The sequence below is a fragment of the Balaenoptera ricei genome, chromosome 18 (genome assembly GCF_028023285.1).
Source record: "Balaenoptera ricei isolate mBalRic1 chromosome 18, mBalRic1.hap2, whole genome shotgun sequence".
Lineage (NCBI taxonomy): Eukaryota > Metazoa > Chordata > Mammalia > Artiodactyla > Balaenopteridae > Balaenoptera > Balaenoptera ricei.
In genome coordinates this window covers 12,984,498-12,999,444 of record NC_082656.1, presented here as the reverse complement: position 1 = coordinate 12,999,444, position 14,947 = coordinate 12,984,498, and the positions used below count along the sequence as shown (strand labels likewise).

General features: G+C 42.6%; 1 protein-coding gene and 1 long non-coding RNA gene across 3 annotated transcripts in view; one reads left to right on the top strand and one right to left on the bottom strand.

The window, feature by feature from the left end:
• Nucleotides 1-1,261: 1,261 nt before the first annotated feature.
• LOC132352481 (uncharacterized) lies at nucleotides 1,262-8,294 on the bottom strand. Its single transcript, XR_009498737.1, has 3 exons — nucleotides 8,107-8,294; nucleotides 7,412-7,510; nucleotides 1,262-1,506 (listed from the first exon to the last, which is right to left on the bottom strand). It is a non-coding gene; the product is annotated as an uncharacterized LOC132352481 (long non-coding RNA).
• The window catches only part of SMAD9 (SMAD family member 9), a 62,467-nt gene continuing 55,698 nt past the window's right edge, over nucleotides 8,179-14,947 (top strand). The window contains exon 1 of one of the 2 annotated variants that reach the window (XM_059902969.1): nucleotides 8,179-8,205. The gene's annotated coding sequence lies outside the window, so the exon portion shown is untranslated. Of the gene's footprint in view, nucleotides 8,206-8,831; nucleotides 8,893-14,947 lie in introns of those variants that run through there. The other variant, XM_059902968.1, reaches the window with a different exon arrangement.

The window sequence follows — 14,947 nt, the reverse complement described above, 5'->3', positions numbered from 1 at the left end:
TTCCATTGTCTGCCTTTTGATAATTTTAAAGAATTTACTGCCAGCAGTAAAAATCTTTATACCTCTTTTGGACACAAAAATTTTTAAGGTGTTTGTAACAAAAGTCAGATTTGCTTTTGCTTTAGCAATTTTATTCATTTAGATTAATTATCATTATGATTCTGAGAAATACAATTTTTAAACAGAAGACAAAAGCGATTATTCTTACTCTAAAGTGCCTTATTCTCATGAACTTAAATATAAACCACAATCATATAAGTGTTCAGGGATTTAAAAATAAATGTTTAAATATATATAAACTTATCAATATTAAACCCATAATTCATTCTATAAAAGTCTAGGAAATTATGTTAAAGAAAGGATATAGGCTTGCTCACAAAGGTATCCACTTTCTCATACAGTCTTATTTATCTCCCTCCAAATTTTTCTTACCTCCTGGCAACCCTTCCCTCTTGAGTTCAATGTTAATAAAAATTGGAAATTCTTTATTAAAAAGAGAAAGTTTTGCGATATTAATAAATGTTAATAACATCAGAAGCCTGTGTTTTTGAGAAACTAAAGACTAAAAAATAGCAGTTATAAAACAATGAACTCCTAAAAATAAGAATTAGATTGTTTCTGATGTTTTAGAGAAAATAATAATACCTAACATTTACTGAGTGTTGACTGTCTGCCCACCACCGTTCTAAGCACTTAGTATATAATGACTCACCTAACTTTTACAACAGGAGAGGAAACTTAAGGCACAAAGCAGTCACTTGCCCAAGGTCACAGAGGTAGGAAACAGTAGAGTTGTGACCCTAGCCCACAGAGTCCGGATCCAGGGCCTACACTCTTTAATGAGTATGCTACTTCAGTTTCTGACAGTATGATAACTGAGGACATGTAAGTAGAAAGTTTCAGAAGCACATGAAATACAACATTTTAAAGACAAGACTTACATGGAAAAGTAAATAAGCTAAAGATGACTCCTCTCCAGTAGTTTCAACAACAGTGACGCTGTCACATCTGCATTAGACAACAAGCTCCTTGAAAACAGGAACCATTTCTTACTCAAATTAGTATTCCCAGTACAGTGCTTAGCATAAACACTTAATATCGATCAAGTAAATAAACAAACTTCATTCACTACCAGATTTTGAGAGCCTTTAAGTCACTTAAATGAACAGAACAAAACAAGGCTTATGCAAGTAGAAATGAGAGAAAACAAATAGTAAAATGACCGTGAGCATTAACAAGAATTTAAAGTTACAAGCCTTGAGCCAAAAATAAGATCCTTAATGAAACTATAATAAGACAATAAAATAATTTATTGTTCTTTGTAAGCTAGTGATAAAAATGTATGTTTGAAGCATGAGAGGAATTTTCAGGAAAAGGGTCAATAGTTTTTTATGTAGTTCACCCATGAGCCCTATTAAGAAAGGTTTCTGATATCCTTGATGCCAGTTTATCTTCCTAGGCACAGGTTCACCTAAGCTAACAGCGTAGTTCAGACTCGGGGGCACTCTGTAAGAGAAAACGTAGTTTAACTTGTTGACATTATAGAGCCTGCTAACAAACAGAGCAAGCAGCCATAGCAAAAGCAAAAATATCAGCTGCTATCATTTTACTGTGTGCAAGGAGCTGTGATAAGCATTTCATGTGCATTATTTAGCTTAATCTGATCAAACAACTCTATCATACAGGTATGATTACCCACATTTCAGAAACGAAGAAGTAGTGTTAGACAAGAGATTTGCCCAAGATCACACCAGTAGCCACTGTCATGCTTCTACTGAAATAAAAGCAGGAAATAGGATCATGGGCCATGATTAAAACTGAGGGTACAATCTCATTACAATCAGACAACATGACCATTTACAGTACTTTCTACCTTCTGACTTGTTCTTTTTTTTTTTTTTAATTTTTATTTATTTATGGCTGTGTTGGGTCCTCGTTTCTGTGCGAGGGCCTTCTCCAGTCGCGGCAAGAGGGGGCCACTCCCCATCGCGGGGCACGGGCCTCTATCACGGCCCCTCCTCCTGCGGAGCACAGCCTCCAGACGCGCAGGCTCAGCAATTGTGGCTCACGGGCCCGTTGCTCCGTGGCATGTGGGATCCTCCCAGACCAGGGCTCGAACCCGTGTCCCCTGCACTGGCAGGCAGACCCCCAACCACTGCGCCACCAGGGAAGCCCCTGACTTGTTCTTATAAAATATGTATACATGGAGTTTATTTGACTCAAGATTATGTCTGGACGATGACATGTTTCTTGACATCTGTAATTCTATGTCTCTATGTAGTTGTGTATTTCCACGATTCACAGTTGATTCTCTAGTTCTGTTTTCCACTTTTTTTATTGTTATAATTTACTCAAGAGCAGAAACCTTGCCTTTTATTTGTGTCTCCATAGCATCCTAAATTGTGATTGTTCAATAAAGGTTTCCCAAATGGTTAGATAATGCCAGCATTACAATTCATTTGTCCAAGAAAAAAATCACATGAATGAGGTTATCCATTTTATCGACAGCTAAATCTCCTGAAGAAGCAGTCTAATGGGTTGCTTTGTTTTTGTGCAAACTCAAAGGCACCAAATCTACAAACTAATGATTTTATTATGTCCATCCAATATAGGACTCATTTGGAATTCACTGATTTTGAAGTAAAACTCATTAGTATTTTGATGGTCACAAAAAGCAGTACCTTCCCAGATTTGATCCTCTAGACAATAACTGCCCTTCTACAACCAAACACTACAGGAAAGAATGGTGACCTCACACCTGCTGACAAGAGCCAAGGCTGAGTGGGGAGCCAAGATGCACACCCTCACAAGGCTGGAATCAGGTACCTGGACATCCTTACCTGGGTGATGTCAGAGAAGGCCCAGGAGGGAGCAGGACTTTCAGCCCCCGAAGCCAATCCTGAGTCCGCACCAGGAGAAGCTGGCCTTGCACTCCCCTCTGCAGTAACAGCAGCCCCACCCCCTCCCAGGGATGGCGTCAGAGGAGGCACTTCCTCTGGTGGCCCCGCAGTGATGAGGCCACCCCGCTGCGCTGCGGTGACAATGAAGACCATGTAGTGAGCCAGAACTCCTACCCTTGCCCAAGTATAATAAATAGTCCCCCTTCCATTGGGTGTCAATGGGGGCCAAGGGGAGAACCTGTACTTACACCTCCCCTAGCAATATAACAAGACGGTGCTCCCCCTTCTCGACCAGAGGAGTGTCAGCTAAAACAAGAGTTGTGAATAAGATCCAGAGTCTCAGAACATAATAAAAAAATGTCCAGGTTTCACAAGAAAATCACTCGTTAAAGCAAGAACCAGAAAAACCTCAACTTGAATGAAAAAAGACAATCGAGATGCCAACACTGAGATCACAGAGGTGTTAGGATTATCTGACAAGGATTTTAAAGCAGCCATAACAAAAATGCTTCCACAGAATTACAAACATGCTTGAAATTAATGAAAAAAGTAGAAAGCCTCAGCAAAGAAAGTCTCAGCAAAGAAAAAGACAATGTCAAGAAGAACCAAATGGAAATTTTATTTATTTATTATTATCTTTAATTTTTTTTATTTTGGCCACGCCATGCGGCATGCGGGATCTTAGTTCCCTGACCAGGGATAGAACCTGTGCCCCCCCAGCAGTGGAAGTGTGGAGTCCTAACCACTGGACCACCAGGGAAGTCCCCCAAATGGAAATTTTAGAACTGAAAAATACAATAACTAAATTAAAAGCTTGGTGGATAAGCTCAACAGCAGAATGGGGGTGGCAAAGGAAAGAATCAGTAAACTCAAAGATAGCACAATAGAAATTACTCAATCTGATCAAGAGAGAAAAAACAGAAGAAAAAAAAAAAGGCTCAGTGAAACTATAAAAAGATCTAACAGTATCATCAGAGTCCCTGGAAGGGTGGAAAACACACTTGAAGAAATACTGGCTGAAAACTCCTCAAACTTGGCAAGAGGCATAAATCTACAGAATCAGATTCCGTATAGGATAAACCCTAAGAAATCCATACCAAGACACATCACAATTAAACTTCTGAAAACTAAAGACAGAAAAAATCTTGAAAGCCACCAAAAAAAAACCAAACTGACACCTTACCTATAGTGGAGAAACAATCAGAATTACTAAATTTACCATCAGAAACTATGCCAGTCAGAAGGATGTGGCACAATATTTTTTAAATACTAAAAGTAAGGAACTGTCAACACAGAATCTCATACTCAGCAAAAAACAAATCTTCAAGTATGAAGGGGAAATAAAGACAATCTCAGATGAAGGAAAGCTTAGAGAACTGGACACCCACAGACCTACCCTAAAACGATGGCTAAACAAAATTCTCTAAACAGAAAGAAAACATCAAAAGAAGGAAACTTGGAACCTTAGGAAGGAAGAAAATACATGGTAAGCAGAATATTGACAAATACAAAAGACTTTATCTTCAAGAGTTTTATATTATGTTTGATGGTGGAAGCAAATACTAAAACAGTCTGATGTGGTTCTAAATATATGTAGTGGAATATATGACAATTTATTACAAATGAGGGAGGGAAAAGGGGCAAAACAGAGGTAACAGGCCTTGCAATCCCCTAGGCAATCTTCTGGCATCGCAGTTGGGGAGCTGTGACCCACAGTTGGAGAATCAATAAGTTAAGTATGCAACTAGTGCCCAATCTGTCTTTTTTAAGATAAAAGAAGTATTAGCAGAATCTGCCAAAAGCAAGCCCTATTCAGAAGGTGACAGATTCTCATACTAAAGTAGGTGGGGTAAGAGTTTGACCCATTAATGTTTCCAACTATGATTACTTTTCTCTTTCCACAGGCCAATTATTTAAAGAGAAATAAATTGAGATTTCAAAATTTAAAATCCTCAGTTTAGTCAATCCCATACAGTTTTTTGAATTTCTCGAATACCTGTACATTCACCATTTCTGATGATTAATCAGTGCATGACAGCTGAGTTTTAGCTGCAATTTTATCACACTCACTTTTCAAAAATAATCATTTCAGAAAAAAATACTTCCAACAAGAATAGAACCTTATTTATATTTCTTTTCTTTTTTCTTAAATTTTTTTTAACATCTTTATTGGAGTATAATTGCGTTACGGTGGTGTGTTAGTTTCTGCTTTATAACTAAGTCAATCAGCTATACATATACATATATCCCCATATCCCCTCCCTCTTGCGTCTCCCTCCCACCCTCCCTATCCCACCCCTCTAGGTGGTCACGAAGCACCGAGCTGATCTCCCTGTGCTATGCAGCTGCTTCCCACTAGCTATCAGTTTTACATTCGGTAGTGTATATATATCTATGCCACTCTCTCACTTCGTCCCAGCTTACCCTTCCCCCTCCCCGTGTCCTCAAGTCCATTCTCTACGTCTGCATCTTTATTTCTGTCCTGCCCCTAGGTAGAACCTTATTTATATTTCTTATAGGAAATATATGTTAGAAATTTAAATTTCGGGCTTCCCTGGGGGTCCAGTGGTTAAGACTCCGTGCTTCCACTGCAGGGGACACAGGTTCCATCCCTGGTCCGGGAAGATCCCACATGCCGCGGAGCAAGTAAGCCCATGCGCCACAACTGCTGAAGCCCGCGCACCTTGAGCCTGTGTTCCTCAACAAGAGAAGCCCCTGCTCGCTACAACTAGAGAAAGCCCGGGCGCAGCAACGAAGACCCAACACAGCCAAAAATAAATACAATTAAAAAAAGAAAGTCAGTCTCACCTAGTCCCTAAACAGCATGCTACTAAGCACCAATTTGAATGAATTCCAATATTAACATAAATTCAGTTAAAATAATAAAGGCGTATCTCAAAACTTTGTAAAAATGAGGATCAAGAAAACTCACTGAATTATTGAAATGTCATTGTTGACCTCTAAGAATGTTGGAACAGCACTGAAATCAAATAGTTTGACAATTCTCTAGAAAAACTGAGGTTTTCATACTCAAAACCTCATGGAATTCGGCACACTCTAGGCATTTTGGGCTGTCATTATGATCGTGCAAGTTGTGTCTGCATCCAAGTATCTGGCCAAGGCGGCTGGATGAAATCCAGGCTGCACTCTGCCTCAAAGCCAGCACCCACTGGGCTGCATCCACCGAGGGGGGCGGGCGCGCGGCGTGGTTCTCTGGCTCTCTGGCTGGTAGGCATTCATACTTATTTCTCAAGGTGTAGCTGAATTTCACCTCTGTGGAGACCTCCCTGACACCTTCCGTGTCCGTGGCCCTAAGCGACACATGAAGTTGTATGACAATCACTGGCATGTGGGTCTCTCTAGTGAGACCGAGTTTACTGAGGGCCTCTGTTCTGTGTCCATATGGTTAGTCCAGGCACCTGGTACTCAGGAAAGTGTTCAATGATGGTTATGGAGTTAAGATGGCTCTTGAAGGAAAATTCAAGGGGGAGGCAGGAAAAGTGGAGAGCTACAGATGAAATGTAGGAAGGAGACTAGAAGTGGGAGAGGTGAACAGGCAGCAACTCCAATGGCTCTGAGTGGAACCATTATAATGCTGGATCAAACATAAGGTACAACAGATGTACAAAGCAGGATCTTTGCATCTATGGATTACTGTAGACTTTCTCACAACCTTGTCCTATGTTGGGCACATGACAAGTGAAAAGAACCAACCTTCTCATGGGTAAGGAGGCTGCCCTTCCTACCACCTCTTTATGGGCTGCAGGAGCTCATGTTCAGCCAAGTTCTTGTAATTCAGAAAAGGGGGAGTTCTTGTAATTCAGAAAATTCAGCTTCATTTTGCCATGGTTTTCAGGTCTTAAACCAAAATTTTACTGGTGTTTCTACCAAATCACAACCCGTGACTGAGTCTCAGCTCTCACATGATTCCCATTATGTACTTTTTTGGTGGAAGTTCTAACAAGCAATAAAACTGCAGCCGATCAAGAAATCAAGAGGGAAAAATAAAGCAAAGAGTCTGGATTTCCTATTCCAAGGATATTCAGCTTCTGAAAAATGGAGTGTCAGCTCTGAGCCTTCCTTCCCAGAGTGGGTATTTTCTCCTTGGAACTCAGATCTTACTGTTCTTGGGTATAAAGGATTAACCTGCTATACTAGGTTTGAGGGATAAGTGATAGGCATTGTATAAGTGACAGGCTAACTTCTCGATGCCAAAATTTCATGGTATGTAAATGAGAATGTACAGAAAAAGCAGACTACACACAAAAAATCTGAATATCCAAGTCCTGCCAAGAACCCAGAGAATTCTGTGAACTTAAAAAGACTGTGCCAGAAGCACATGCCAGTACTGCAGAGGTTATAATTTCTTGCTCTGCGTTGTGTCCTCTGCATTGTCTAATGCACGTAAGCAAAGGAAACAGACAGTGGCTGGGCCATTTCTTTTCTTAATAACATTAAAAAAAAGAAAAAGTAAGCCACATATTATCAATTGTGTGACCTCATTAGTTTACCTGCAATAAAGTGCACAGGAAGTGCAACCTGTAGTTCTTAGCAGTCCAAAGGTTTCCTGGAGTTTCACACCCAGAACAATCTCCAACTTAACACCTAGCCTGGAGCAGAGGAAAATGGGCCAGGTGTAGAAAGATGATTTAAATTCTACCACAAATGCTGTTTTACACAAGGTCACTGCTCAACTGACAACACTATGATAATGCAAACATGGCATCTGCCACAGGAAGAAAGCTCAGTGCTCTGAGAACGAGAAAAAGCAGTTAAATTCACGGCTTTGCATTTCAGGGGTATCAGGACCTTCTGGAGGACTCATTTTTCTACACATAAGAGCAAACTGAATACTGTCCCGTGTGGCTTTCTTCTACTTTCATCTCTACAGTAAATGCCTTTGCTATGAAGAGCTGCTGGCTGCTGGGGAATCAGAGGCCATCAGTATGTTGGTGGCATTTCCTAAACAAATTCCGAGTGAGTTGGAGGAGGCCACAGTGACCTCCAGAGGCAGGCTATCCAGGGGGAGGAGACAGGCCATGAGCAAGGAAGGCTGTCCATTAACGTTGTTCACGGCCCATAAGGTTGTATCTTTATTAGATTAGACAAGAGTATATATTATATATGCTAGGCTGTTAAGCAAATAAATACGGGTAAGGAAATGACAACCCACAAAATTATATGGCTTGTTTTAACCACCACTCACCACTCAGAGTGAGTAGCTTTTCTTCTGCTTATGCAAGGGCAAACCAGCTACTCTGGCGCTCTCGGTGGGAGTAATGATCCCCTTTACTCTGCAAAGCAAGTAAGAAACAAACAGCAAATAACAGCAACCCTCAGGGCCCAGAGACAGGTCAGAAAGAGTCACTCAGGGGCGGGGGGGGGGGGGGGGGGGGGCGGTGGTCCAAACCGATTTGTTGGTCCCGTATCTCTAGTTCTGGTAACGGCCCTCCGGCCTCGGGCTCCAGGTGGAGGCAGGAAGTCTCAGCGCGGCGGGGAAGAGACGCGAGCTGCCCCGCGCTGGCGGGAGCCTCCCCGCCGAGGGAGCTTAATCGCGGACCGAGGGGAGTCCGGGGTCTCGCGGGAGGACGCAGACGCAGCCCGGGGCTGGGAGCCCCCTCGCGCGGGCCTCCCCGAGGCGCCCCCGCCGCGGGTTTCCGCGCACGTGGCCGCGGGCCGCGCCGCGCTCCCCCTCCTCGTGGGCTCCCGGAGCGGCCCGGGCGCTCGGCGGCGGCGGCGGGCGGCGGGCGGCGGGCGGCGGGCGGCGGGCGGCGGGCGGCGGGTGGGGGCGGGCCTGCGAGCAGGGCTTCTGGCGGCTTTCCAGGTCGGCGCACTAATACGGGCGATGAGGCTTCGCGGCTCCAGTCTGACTGACGCCGACTGGGGCCGCCGCTGCCGCCGCCGCCGCTACAGCCGCTGTCTCGGTCGCCGCCGCCGCCGCCGCGGCCGCCGCCGCCGGGCCCTGCAGGCGCTGGGCGCGCTCAGCCAGGCGGTGAGTGTGCGGCTTTCGGAGCGGGCGGCCGGGGCACCCACCGCGGGGGAGGGGACGCGGCCAGACCTGGGTTGGGGGGGGGAGGGATGAGCGGCACCGCGGGGAACAGGTAAGAGCTGCCCTCCCCGGCGCGCGCTGGGCGTGTGCGTGTGTGGATGCGTGTGCGGCGAAGTTTTTCTTCCACAGGGAGGTCTTGGAGGCTCTTTGGTGTGTGGCTTGGCTCTTTGTACTCTCCATCCCTGTATTTCTTGGTGGGGCCTGTTTGGGGTGGGTCGGGGTGGGCGAGAGGCCAGAGGGGGCAGCTCCGGGGAGACGGCCGCGCGCCTTCCTCTCGGCTGCGGCCGCGGGGGCCGCCGGCACCTGGGACCTGTCAGAGGACGCTTGGCCCGCGGCGGGGGGCAGGGATGGGGGCTCGCCGTCAGCCCGCGGTTTGGGTACCGCGAGGGGCCGAGCACCGAGGACAGGCGCCATGGAGACCCCGATTTGCCGCTGAGTAACTGTTTGCTGTGGCCGGAGGGAGAGGACAGTGGAGAAACCGGGGTGCGGGGTAGTATATGTGACTCCGCTGGCCTCCCAGGCCTTGTATCTCGTAGGGTTTTTTTACTCTGCTTACCTTTGAGACACGCGAAGTGAGCAAAAAGAAAAGTTAGGAATGTTGTTCAAGTGTCTCTGCGCTAGCGCTTGGATTGTGTTGGGAGCTGGGGTGTTTGTCTTTTCCTTCGTCTGCTGTTCGGTGCCAACTCTCCGCAGAGGGGAGGGGGGCGAGGTGGGGAACAGATACAGGAGACTTACTGACGCCAGCATTGTGATCGGAAGGAGGAGCGCGGGGCGGCGGCGGGGGGACGGGACACATTTTTATGGATGGCTAATCGCTGACAAGTCTTCCCGTTACTATGCCTTCCTCTTCCCACTCTTGACAGTGGAAATTTGAAATGATAGTTTAGAAATACTCCGTTGACTTGTTTCTGGGCTGGAACTGGTACGCGTGAGAAATAACCTACAAATGATGTAAATCGACTTTGGGAATAAAACTGCGCGTAAATCCTTTGCCCAGTAATTCACAGTCGGATACACACCCACAGGACACTGTGGATTGCTTTTAATGGATCCAATTTACAAGTACCGTTTCAGTGGCTTGCCAGATTTCTCGGATAATCTTTTGGAAGCGTTGTTGAACAGGAATAATAGAGAATAGCTGTAAAGTCATAAGGCATTTAATAATGCTACCTCCTTGGCCATAATTGAGCCAAGCATTTGGGCATCCTTCTGGGTGAGTGACATGTTAATCCTACAGACATATCTTCTGCCTTGGGATTCCTGTCGGTGTCAGAGAATGCCATTGGATGTTTACATTTTAGAAATAGTGATCTATATTTAAAAAGGAAGTAAAAGTAAAATCCAAACACATTTTCCTGACTCTAAATAGACAATTCAATAAGTAAGTGTCCCTATATTTGTAGGAAACCATGAGCAGGATTTTGGACCGCTCTCAAGTTTGTGGTTATCCAAGAAGGATACTGCAGATAAGAAAATGATGTAATCATTTATAAATAAGGAGCATTTAAAATACATTATGATAGAAGCTTCAAATAATATATCAGAAAAATAACTTTTAGTGGCAATGATCACCTTCATTGATGGCAAGACTGCTGTCTTTAGCAGACAGCCTTCAGCTTGTTAATCTATTCTGACACAACCAACTCCCATTTTTATGCTTGACTGGCTATCTTTGCCAGAGCTGTTTTTTGCTTGAACCCTGTGGTTTCAAGCTATGTTTAAGAGAATGCCAACGTATTCTTGATCTGAGCAAACTCATTTTTATCACTACAGTGTTTGCTAAAAATCAAAGACATAAACAAATCTTAGGGTAAACCTCTAAGTACTTTGCACGTCTCACGTCTTTGTCATCAGTCTTATAAAGTCAGCATGAGCTATTTGACTTTTCTCCTTTTAAAATCTTTTTCTTTTTCTTATATATCCCCAGTTAATGAGTAATCAGAAAATATTCACAGACGTCAACTACTATATCTCTGATTGCCCAAGACCATGGAATGAGAAAGAAGAGGGGTTTTTGTTGTTAATGAAACATTGCTAAGGATTCTAGAAGTAATAAACAACTGGTAAATTTGTTTATCCTTTCTAATCACGTGGTCAGTTGGAGGAGAAAAAAAATCTGTCAAGAAATTATTTCATAAAGATTAAAATATTCAATTTCAATTTTACAAATAGTTTAATTCTTTTTAATGAGAGTTCAATTTCCTTTGCCACATTTGGAGAGTTGGTGTTTAATAAGTGGTCACTATAGAACTTAGACAACTAACTAGTTTATATCTGACATTCCCTCTGCAATAAATAAAAGAGCAATTTCATCATGTTTGGCTTTAATATGTTGGAAATAATACTTATCCACAAAATATACTCTGATACAAGGCAAGCTAAAAGTTATGAAAATGAAGAAGTTTTTTTTTAATTCACAAAACATACTACCTTGAATTTTAAAGTTCTAACGAAGCTTAGTGCAGATTTTCTGCTTATCACTTCTAACATTTAATGAGGAATTCAGAAACACGGAATAGTCCAGAATAAAACAGTAAATGTAGCAGTACATTGAAAGCATGAATCTCTTCAAATAGTTGTAATTCTAGGCTGCTGGATTTATATTTCCTTGGTTACTGTTGCCAGTGAGTTGAAAAGTTATTCTAAAGGGGAAAAAAAAAGCAAACAGTAAATTCGTAAGTAGTTATAACAGTATGAGCACCTCAGAATTTTTTTTTTTCTGTTAACCTAGTAAATGTTCATGTCATGAGTAGGGGCATAACAAAAAATAAACAAATATCCCTTGGCCATAAACTAACATTTTAAAATAAATATTCCGATAAATGATGTCTCTTAAGAAACGTGAGCTAACTAAAGTTAAGATTTTAAGATGTTTGTTAGCGTTAGAAGCCATCAGACCCATGGAAGCTGGATGTTCTTCTTGCCAGTGGACCTCAGCCTGACACTTCCTACCCCAAACCATCCTGAACACCACCCACTACTCTCTTTTTGCATCAGCCTTGAGCTGACCCTAGACCACTTTTCCAGGCTTATCTTCCCACTTCTTCCATATTTTATGCTGCAATTAAAATAAAGAATTGTGATTTCCCCTGCATACCCTGGCTTTCCTCTCCTCTGCACGTTTCTTCATGCTAAGGCCTAGAATGCCTTCCCCTGCTTCCCGACCTCTCACCAAACCCACAGACCTACCAGCATCTTCCTCATCTTTAATGGCCCTGTCCAGGTGTGTCCTCCTCTGATGCCCCTGGTCTCAGGTGTGTCCTCCTTTGAGCACCTGTGGCTCTTGACATTTTGCACTCTTGCCCATCTTGTCTGCTGTTGAATTACTCATATGCTAATTTATTTCTTATCCTCAGACAATCCTTTCAAGATCTGTGAAGGAACGGACTGTGTTTTTATCTATCGTTTTCATTCCCTTCATGCCCACCACAGTGCCCTGCTTAGTGCTCAGTCAATAAATATTAATTAATTGACACGTCTTTCACTGAACCCATGGTCTCGTCTGGAATAAAATCTGCAAAGGAGTTTCCCCTAAGCGATAGGTCTTAACGGTCCATCTTTCAAGAAGCCAGTGTTGAACTTGAGCTGAGGACGTGTTAAGAGGCTGTGGAGAATAAGCCCTCACCCCAGCCCAGTTGAGCCTCTTTCTCCTGAATATTATGGCTGAGCATTACAGTCAGGAAAGCTTATATGATACTCTTATTGCATTAGCAATTTTCCATATCAGATTCACTAAATACACAATGGAAACCATTTAGCAAAAAAAAAAAGACCAGATTTTTAATGTGATATGGCTACCACAATGAAACTCTAATTGGATTCCACAGAAAATTGCTAACACGATATGCTGACCCCCTTCCCCCAGCAATAGCCACAGAAAAATTGATACTGTTTTTAGTGTACATGTTTCAAACTATGCTCACAAAAGAAAAAGCCGACTGCTGCTGAGATGAGCTTCTGCTCTGGTCAGATTAGGATGTATAAAGAATCTTGTTATCAATCTTGTCAGAGAGCTGAATCTCCCTTCCGTGCCTTGCTCATTACATTACCAAACCATACTATATCCCATATTAACGTGCATCGTATTCTGTTCAGTGGTTCAGAATGAATAGAGTTAATATAATGCAAAAAATATAATTTGTGTATAAATATCATGCCTATATAATATAGTCCATTATACAGTTTTAGTTGGGAAATCTAATCAACTCAAACCAGTTTTTTAAGAACCAGAGAGACTATGACATAAACTTTAAATGCAAAACTTAAAATGAAAATGCATAAATATTAAGAGACAAATTATAAATGTGTGTATACAAAGCTGTATCACTTCAGAAGTCCTAAACACTGATGAAATGTTGGTTCTCCCCCTTCATTCCCTAAACCATATTTAATTCAAAGACAAAAATTTAACCCATGAAATCAGTGTAAAGGAGTCCTACAAAGTTCTGATTTTTCCAAGAAGACAGTTTTGATTTTCTTTTTCAGGGGGAAATACTAAATATCAAAGTCCCTCTCTTTCTTTCTCTCTCTCTCTCTCTCTGCGTCTCTCCTGATTATCTGATATCACTGGTGGGGATTATTTTTATATATGAATTTTCCCTTAGGGAAATTTAATATTTCATATCTGACCACTTCCTTTCCCCTTTTTCACATTTAACTTTGAGGGACTGTACATAGGAAACGTGTATTCCTCAATCATGAAATGGGTTTAGGGCTGCGGTAGTGCAAAGCTGTCTTTGTTTACAGACACTGGGATTATCAGGGGTGGCCATCCAGTTCTCTAGCCACTGGACAGATAATCTGCAGAGTTCACATGTTCTCTGGGGGCCACCCAGATGTGTTAATGGCCTTGGGGATTCGTTCTGAAACAGCTTAGGGTTTGGAAGCGGTGGAGGTGTGAACATTCTGTGAGGGAGCAGCAGTTTCACCCGGCCGATTCCGAGAGCACATCCCCAGATAGAGGGGGCCACGTGTCTTCACAAACCCTTCTTAACCCATGGGGCATCTTCTTCCATGTGGCCTAATATTTTTCTTTTTTAATCTGTTAAACTGCTTAGAAACTGATCAAATGTAGATTTGCTTTAGTTACTGTGTGTGTGAGTCAGTTTGTTTTTACAAAATGCAGTTCATTGTGAAATAGGTAGATGAGGCAGTTTATCAAAAGCCTTTGAAGGATTTTGTCCCGAGCCCTTATGGGCTTTGGAAGGCTTAGAGCAGATTTGCAGATTTTTTTTTTTTTAAGGAGCGTTTGATGGATGGTAGAGTTCATCTGAAGTGCTACGAGTTGCTTTCTGAGTACTTGTATGTAATTTAATTGACTTGGTGGTAACGCATTTCAGAAAATAACTCAGAAAAAATGACAGATTCCATCAGGGTTCTCCATCTCTTGGTAGAATATTTGATATCTCCTATTATTCGCACTTGATTACAAATCTATTCATTCATCTTGCTTTTTTTCTTTGCTAAGAATCACACATGAGAGAATTAGAGTTTGGTAGGAGGAGAAAGGAGAAAGAGTAGGTCATTTAAAAGTTGGTGCATTAGGACAGTTGTGAGGATTGGAGGTGCCTGAGCTTGGGCAAAGGGTGCAGCAGAAAGCAGGTCGGCAGATACCGAAGGTGGATGTCACCTATTTGGGCTGGTTTTAGCAGTATTAGAGGCTACGTGTACTGGGAGTGGAGAGGGTCCTTCCTGGTGGGCTGGCCAGGGAATTTATCAGCACTTGCAACATTGTTTCTGCGGGAAAATGAATTCCAGTTTCCCAATGACCACACTGAAATGCACACGACTTGTTCATAAAGTGGGACCACCAGGGATTAATGACATGAGTGATTATTATTAATGATATGAGTGATTATTAGAAGCCAATGAATGTGAAAAATGAGAAAATGTTATAAACTAAAAAGATTTTAGGTCCCAAGTGCTTTTCTTTCACTTGTTGATGCCTTTATATCATTCTTGCCTGATATCCTAGGAGTAGTAGGATTTCATTTTTAGG